We start from the raw sequence: 7792 nt of genomic DNA, 5'->3' as shown, positions 1-7792 counted from the left end.
AGTCATTTTTTCTTTGTTTTTGTATGTGTTGCTTTGTATTTTGTGCTTCCTACTGGGGTTGTTAACGATAAACCCATGCGATAGGATATCTATTTCGAAAAGTGGCCGGTTCGTCTACTCCGGTTAAAGTCCCCTCAATGGATAAAGTTTAGCTGTGAATCCTTTGGTTAATCGAGTCTAAACACAAAAACTAGTTATTGCGCCCAATTAGAGATCAGTTGATGTTTTTTGTCTTTGAAACCACACAAAAACCAAAGTTGTCCATTAAAAGAGTAACCCACTTGCTTCATTACTAACTGGAGACGAGAATAGACATAGTTAAAATGTCTGGGTGTTGCACGAGACTAGCAATCAGTAGACACATTAACTTTGAAACAATGAAAGAGTCACGGCTTCCCGCCATCTATTTACCAAGAAGATCAATCAATCAATCAATAAATGTTTATTTATATAGCCCTAAATCACAAATGTCTAAAAGGACTGTACAAACCACTACGACTACGACATTCTCGAAAGAACCCACATAAGGGCAAGGAAAACTCACACCCAGTGGGCAAGGAAAACTCACACCCAGTGGGACGCCAGTGACAATGATGACTATGAGAGCCTTGGAGAGGACCTCATATGTGGGCAACCCCCCTCCACCCCCTCTAGGGGACCGAAAGCAATGGATATTGATGGATAAGATGCGTAACGCCAACGCCACACATCGTTTCCGTGCTGTGCGGTCCGTCAATATTGTAACATAATGGCGGCTTAGACAGATTCCCAGTTTCCATCCATCCATCCATCTTCTTCCGCTTATCCGAGGTCGTGTCGCGGGGGCTGCAGCCTAAGCAGGGAAGCCCAGATGTACTTCTCCCCAGCCACTTCGTCTAGCTCCTCCCGGGGGATCCCGAGGCGTTCCCAGGCCAGTCGGGAGACATAGTCTTCCCAACGTGTCCTGGATCTTCCCCGTGGCCTCCTACTGGTCGGACGTGCCCGACACACCTCCCTATGGAGGCGTTCGGGTGGCATCCTGACCAGATGCCCGCACCACCTCCTCTCTGAGCTGCTACCTTACCTTGGTAGAGGAGTTTGCGTGTCCCAATGATGCTAGGGGCTATGTTGTCCGGGGGCTTTAAGCTCCCTGGTAGGGTTTCCCAAGGCAAACTGGTCCTAGGTGAGGGACCAGACAAAGAGCAGCTCGAAGACCTCTATGAAAAACACGAACAAAGGACTCAGATTTCCCTCGCCCAGACGTGGGTCACCGGGGCCCCACTCTGGAGCCAGGCCCGGAGGTGGGGCACGATGGCGAGCCGGGCACAGTCCGAGGAGGCAACGTGGGTTACCCCTGGTGTATTGTGAGCTGGGCGGCAGCCGAAGATTCCCAGTTTGTCTTTCTTTATTTCACAAAATGCAACGTTTTCATACAATGGGCCCAATATTTGTGTCTTGCTCTCTTTTCCTGCAACTTTCCTTTCCTCTTTCAACTTCAAAACACACGTCACTCCACATGAACCAGAAGTCCTGCCTCCCAGTCAAGCCATTGGCTAGAACTAGTAGGCGTCCATGATGACACTGATTGACTCGTGAAAAATAAATATATTTTGCATGTGATATGTTTGCCTTTTTACTTTATTTAACATCTTTGGACATACATGCTGTGTTTTAAAAATTAGAAAATACTGAAAGCATGTCACTTTTATAGAATGTGCTTTATTATATTTGAAGACTAATGTACTGATGGGTGATCTAATATTGTTGTCTTAGACTGAAGTTTGAGAAATTTGAGCAAAAGTGAAAAATATGAATCCAAAAATGTAACTATATATACTTGTATCATGTTTGACTTTGAAGATACGTATATTTGAATGCCACCAGCAGGTTTAATGAGTATGTGAATGTTGTAGCACTCAAATAAGGTTGTTGTACTGTATGCATCTTTAATTTTCTGGCATCAATACTGTGATGTTTATTCATACAGTTGATGCACTGGCCGGCATTCACTCCATACATTGAATGTTCAGTAGCAATTTAATATGAGGGGCCGTTAGGGACATTGTTCAGAATTACCTCTTACATACACTACTGAAATGCTCTCACATAAACAACTGAAATGTTTTTTTCTCTCACACACTGCTGAAATTGTCAAAGTTAGTTTGTGACGAACCCCAAGACTCAGAGATGGAGGCAGGCATGGAGTGAGAAAAAATGATTTAATATAAAATACTAGAACAAAACCAAACAAAGGGTGGAAACAAAAAGCGCGTATGTGGGCGGATAACAAACAAAAAGGCCTTGCGTGGAAGCCAGCAGGTATGTAGCAGGAAATAGAAGTCGTACTTATGATAAGAAACAAACCGGAAGTATGGAACAAAAGACGGTATGCTAAAAACATCTAACTAAATATACCTTACCGCAACGCTGCATTGACTCGACAAGATACGACACCACACGACAGGTAGCAATGACAAGAGTGACAAGAAGTGACATCGACAAGACAATAAACCAACACTGACTGGAAGACAAAGCAGGTACAAATAGGAGCGGGCTGATTAACACCAGATGTGGCCAGGTGCCAATCAGCCACAGCTGCGGGGAAACAAAGCACTCAGGGAGACAAACAGGAAGCTGAACCCAAAGAAGAGTGCTGACAGGAACTAAAGACAGGAAATACTAAACACACAGAGGAAAAACTAAAACACAAACAAACTGTCAGTGGCAAGCCTGACACTAGCCCCCCCCCTCCCATAGCAGATACCAGATGTTTTACGATGGTGGTGGCGCCCCCTGCTGCTGGCCCATCGGAGAGGATGGTGGCGCCCCCTGCTGCTGGCCCACCGGAAAGGATGGTGGCGCCCCCTGCTTCTGGCCCACCGGAGAGGATGGTGGTGGCGCCCCCTGCAGCTGGCCCCCGGGGAGGATGGTGGTGGCGCCCCCTGCTGCTGGCCCACCGGAGAGGATGGTGGCGCCCCCTGCTGCTGGCCCACCGGAGAAGATGGTGGCGCCCCCTGCTGCTGGCCCACCGGAGAAGATGGTAGCGTCTGCTGGCCCACCGGAGTGCGTGGTGGCGTCTGCTGGCCCACCGGAGTGCGTGGTGGAGTCTGCTGGCTCACCGGAGTGCGCGGTGGCGTCTAATGGCCCACCGGAATGCGTGGTGGCGCCGTAGGTTGCAGACCCACCGGATATGATGGCCCTTGAGTGCTCCAGGCTTGTCGGGAGGAGAAAGTGGCCGCTCGGGTGTCGCGGCACGCAGGTGTAAACGACGCCGGCAGTCAGACCCTTGTTGCATTGAAAGTGTTGTTATATTCTGCGCTGAAGCCATAAAATTATGAAGTAGAGCTCCTGCCTCGGTTAAGTTACTTGTAGGCAGTTAGGCAGACATTTTGTTCACAAACAACTTGGCTTTCTAAAAAAAAATAGATAAAAAAACTTGTCGGAAAAGGGACGGGCATTATTGGTGACGGGAACCGGAATGCAACGTCTCTCATACACACGATTAAAATGCTCTCATACACACAGGTAAGATGTTCTCATACACATAACTGAAATCCTCGTACACATACTAATGAAATTGTGGTCTCTCACACGCACGTGGTGTGTGTGTGTGTGCGTGAGAGAAAAATATTTTAGTTGTTTATGTGAGAGCATTTTAGTTGTTTATGTGAGAGCATTTTAGTTGTTTATGTGAGAGCCTTTCAGTAGTGTGTATAAGAGTGTTTCAGTAGTGTATGTGAAAACATTTCAGTAGTGTGTATAAGAGTGTTTCAGTAGTGTATGTGAGAATTTCAGTAGTGTATGAGTGTTTCAGTAGTGTGTATAAGAGTGTTTCAGTAGTGTATGTGAGAGACAAACATTGCAGTTGTTTACATGATAACATATCAGTAGTGTATGTAAGAGGTAATTCTGAATAATGTCCCTAACGGCCCCTCATAATTTAACATCAGTGATGTGACATTATTTTTTTTTAGCACTATTTTCCTGCTGTTTGAAATATCCCAATTTGTCCCAACAGTGTAACTAATTCCATTTTAACACCTTAATACATAGAATCCACGGAATACTTGTGAATGTTTCATCTTCATTAGCATTGGAGTATTTAGATCATTCAATTGTAACCCAGTAAATATAAACCAAGTCAATTATTCAGCCTGTGAGTTCATAACCTCTTGCTTGTAAAAGCGGAATTGGTTTCACTAAGTGGGTTCATAAAGTTCAATCAGATGATAAAGCTCACTTGAAAAGATAAATAAACGACAAAAAGATATACTGTAAAATGATTTAAAATAACATTCAGAGTCTCGGGTCCACTAAGAACCCTGAATAAATTGATTAACATAAAAATGAAAATTAAACACCCTGGCACTGCACGGTAGCACATTACAGTGTGTGTGAGTGTGCATTTAGTCAAACATGAACACACAACACACGCCGCCACAAACACAGTGGTGCTCCTCTTTTAGAAACCTGCATTTCTAAAGGGAAAAGGTAAAAAAAAACAAGGATGCAATCTCTTCAGCAGCCTGCAGTCTTTACAGTGAGTCACTCTGAGGTCGGCTGGAGAGAGATGGAACATAGTGGCGGCCATGGATCGTTGTAATTGCCTCAGCGTTTGTGTATGAGATAGAAAAAAAAAACGTGTATGTGTGTGTTGTGTGTATTGCCTTCACCTCCTCCAGGCTGAACTGATGAGCTCATTATTTTTGCTCCCAGAACCCCCTGCAGTCTCTGGAACCGCAACACATAGCAAAGCTCCACATGTGTGCTTGCCTTTGTGTGTGTGTGTGTGTGTGTGTGTGTGTGTGTGTGTGTGTGTGTGTGTGTGTGTGTGTGTGCGTGTGTGTGTGTGTTTGTCTGTGTGCGTGCATGTGTGTCGATGTGTCAGCATGGCCTTTACTTTGGAGTTGTGCCTCTGAACTATTCATTGTAAAAGCAAAAGGCCTTGACAGAGATGTGAGACCAAGTAGGTGAGATGTGATGTCATCAAAACTGAGAGGTTAAGTAAGGTGAGTAAACTGTTTGAGGTGTTGGAATGTTAAAACTGAATATCATAAAAGCTACACCTGAACCAACCTTTTTAGAATAGAATAGAATAAAATAGAATAGAATAGAATAGAATGGACTTTATTGTCATTATATTTGCATATAACGAGATTAAAGACTCCAACTTAAGGTGCGGTACTGGGAACAATATGGCGTAAAATAAATGACACAAGAGGTAATAAAGGAAAAACTAACAATTGAAATAAACAGACTACTATCCAATATAAATAATAAGCAATCCTGTACAATATACAAAACACTATAGAAATACAATATACTGTACAATATACAGAACAAGACAAGAGTACCGAAGTCATAAATAACAATTAGTGTCTGACGTATTGCACTCGAAGGGTAGTATTGCACAGTAGGGTATTAGGGCATGATATTGTATAGGGGTGAATTATTATTATTATAAGTTAGAGTTCAACATGGTGACAGCTTTGGGAAAGAAGCTGTCTCTGAGCCTGTTTGTTCTGGCTCTGATGCACCTGTAGTGCCTGCCTGATGGTAGCAAGTCGAACAGGTGGAAACTAGGGTGTGTGCTGTCCTTGGTAATGTTTTTGCTCTGTTGAGGCAACGGGAGTTGTGTAAATCCTTCAGGGAGGGCAGGGGACAGCCGATGATTTTTTGCTTTTATATCAGAATCAGAAATACTTTATTAATCCCAGTGGGGGAATAAACATTTACAGCACAACCCCATTCAAGAGCAGACAGAAAAGGACTGCTGACGGGTCTGCCATCTTTCGGTGCCCCTTACAAAATAGGTGAGAAACAGGTAAACACGGGGCGACGGTGAGAAAGAGAAAAAGAAAAAAATTCAGTCCGAGCCTGGGCCCCTGGAGAGGGGGTCCAGACTGAGGTCAAGGGAAAAAAAAACAACCTCATAGCCATAGCACACATAAACACGTGTGTAAGAGGGAAACATCAAATAACACTAGGCACATTTAAGACATTAAAAGAGCACAGCTGATTCAACCAGGCACTTTTACACACAGCCACAATAGTAAAATTGTGGTAAACTGAAGTTTCATGATCTTGTTTGTATATCGATTTGCACATCAGATTGACTCTCTCTCTCGTCCACAATCTGGAGTGCAGCTGACACTGGTCAATCCAACACACCAGAGGTTGATTAGCGTGTCTATATTAACTGGGTGCTTACGGCCCGTAAGCGCCGGTACTTTGTGGTTACTGGTGTTTCTCGCGCATGACTGTCATTCTCGTCTCACTTGCTAACCCTTGTGTTTGGCTCGTGCATCTTACAGGTGTGCTTGTTTACCTAGCCTCGACTAGCTCTTTCAGTTTACAATTTTGTTTTTTCTGTTTCACTTCATAGTTGAAGTATTTTTCCTAGCCTCGTCTAGAGATATATTTTTGTACTTTGCTCTTTTGTTTTTTATCTTATCTGTCAGTATTATTCCTAGTATTTACTAGCGCTTTTGGTTTAGTTTGGCATTCATCTAAGTAGTTTTTATGGTGTGTTTTTGTGCTCCACCATCGCTTTATGTTTTTGTGGCTACATCCTCCTTACGCCCAGAATAAAGGAATGACTTTTTGTCTACAAACAATCCATCTCTGCATCCTTGGGTTCCATCTAGTTCAGCTCCTAACAAAAACAACAACAACAAAAACAAACATATACACTGTGGTGGCCTCTGCGGTATTCCACGCCATCGTCTGCTGGGGTGAGGGGAGCATGGTGAGAGACAGGTGCAGACACAACAATGCAACCAAAAGAGCCAACTCCACGGTCGACCACCCACCAACTCTTGCATGGATGAGCGAGGATACTTCCAAGGAGACCGAGGTGTCCGATACCTTCTCATTCAGCCAACACACTGTGAAGAGTGTCCATCCCGGCGCTCAGTGCCAACTCCGCAGTCCTTTCTCTTCATCCGCATCTCCTCCAGTCTCTCCAAATATTTTACACTGCATTGCAAAAAATGTGACATTTTGCTGAACTGTTTGTCATGCTTCAATTTACGAGCTTAATTCTGGCTTACGGCCATACTACCCTGAACACGCCTGATCTCGTCCGATCTCGGAAGCTAAGCAGGGTCGGGCCTGGTTAGTACTTGGATGGGAGACCACCTGGGAATACCAGGTGCTGTAAGCTTGACCTGCTCAGTGGCCTAGTGGTTAGAGTGTTCGCCCTGAGATTGGTAGGTTGTGAGTTCAAATCCCGGCCCAGTCATACCAAAGACTAACTGCTTGGCACTCATCATCAAGGGTTGGAATTGGGGGTTAAATCACCATAAATGATTCCCGGGCGCGGCACCGCTGCTGCCCACTGCTCCCCTCACCTCCCAGGGGGTGATCAAGGGTGATGGGTCAAATGCAGAGAATAATTTCGCCACACTTAGTGTGTGTGTGACAATCATTGGCACTTTAACTTTAACTTTAATTCAAGTTACGACTCCATTCCACAACTGGTTGAAGTAGTATTTGTAACAGTGTTGTGGCATTAGAGCAATAAAAAAACTTATACATTGTTACACGTTGCTTTTTCTTTTTTGTTTACACAAGAAACAAGATGGGACTAGACAGCTGATTAGCTCATAGGTCTGCGACCAACGAAACAGTTTTTTTCTTTTTTTCTTCTTTGTCATGAAAGAGGCACGTTTGTGTTATGAAAAAGGGAGTTTTTGGTGGTTGGTGCACTATTTGTAAGTGTGTATTGTGTTTTTTTATGTTGATTTAATAGAAATATATATATATATATATTATTTTTTATTTTTTTTAATAAAAAAATCTTCTGCGGCCT

General features: G+C 43.9%; 1 non-coding gene across 1 annotated transcript; it reads left to right on the top strand.

Moving 5' to 3' along the window:
* The first annotated feature begins 7025 nt into the window (after positions 1-7025).
* LOC133562438 (5S ribosomal RNA) lies at positions 7026-7144 on the top strand. Its single transcript, XR_009808901.1, has one exon. It is a non-coding gene; the product is annotated as a 5S ribosomal RNA (ribosomal RNA).
* The last annotated feature ends 648 nt before the right edge of the window (positions 7145-7792 follow it).

Source organism: Nerophis ophidion, linkage group LG11 (assembly GCF_033978795.1).
Source record: "Nerophis ophidion isolate RoL-2023_Sa linkage group LG11, RoL_Noph_v1.0, whole genome shotgun sequence".
Taxonomy (NCBI): domain Eukaryota; kingdom Metazoa; phylum Chordata; class Actinopteri; order Syngnathiformes; family Syngnathidae; genus Nerophis; species Nerophis ophidion.
The sequence above is the reverse complement of the archived record's forward strand: the minus strand, read 5'-3'. Positions and strand labels throughout refer to the sequence as shown.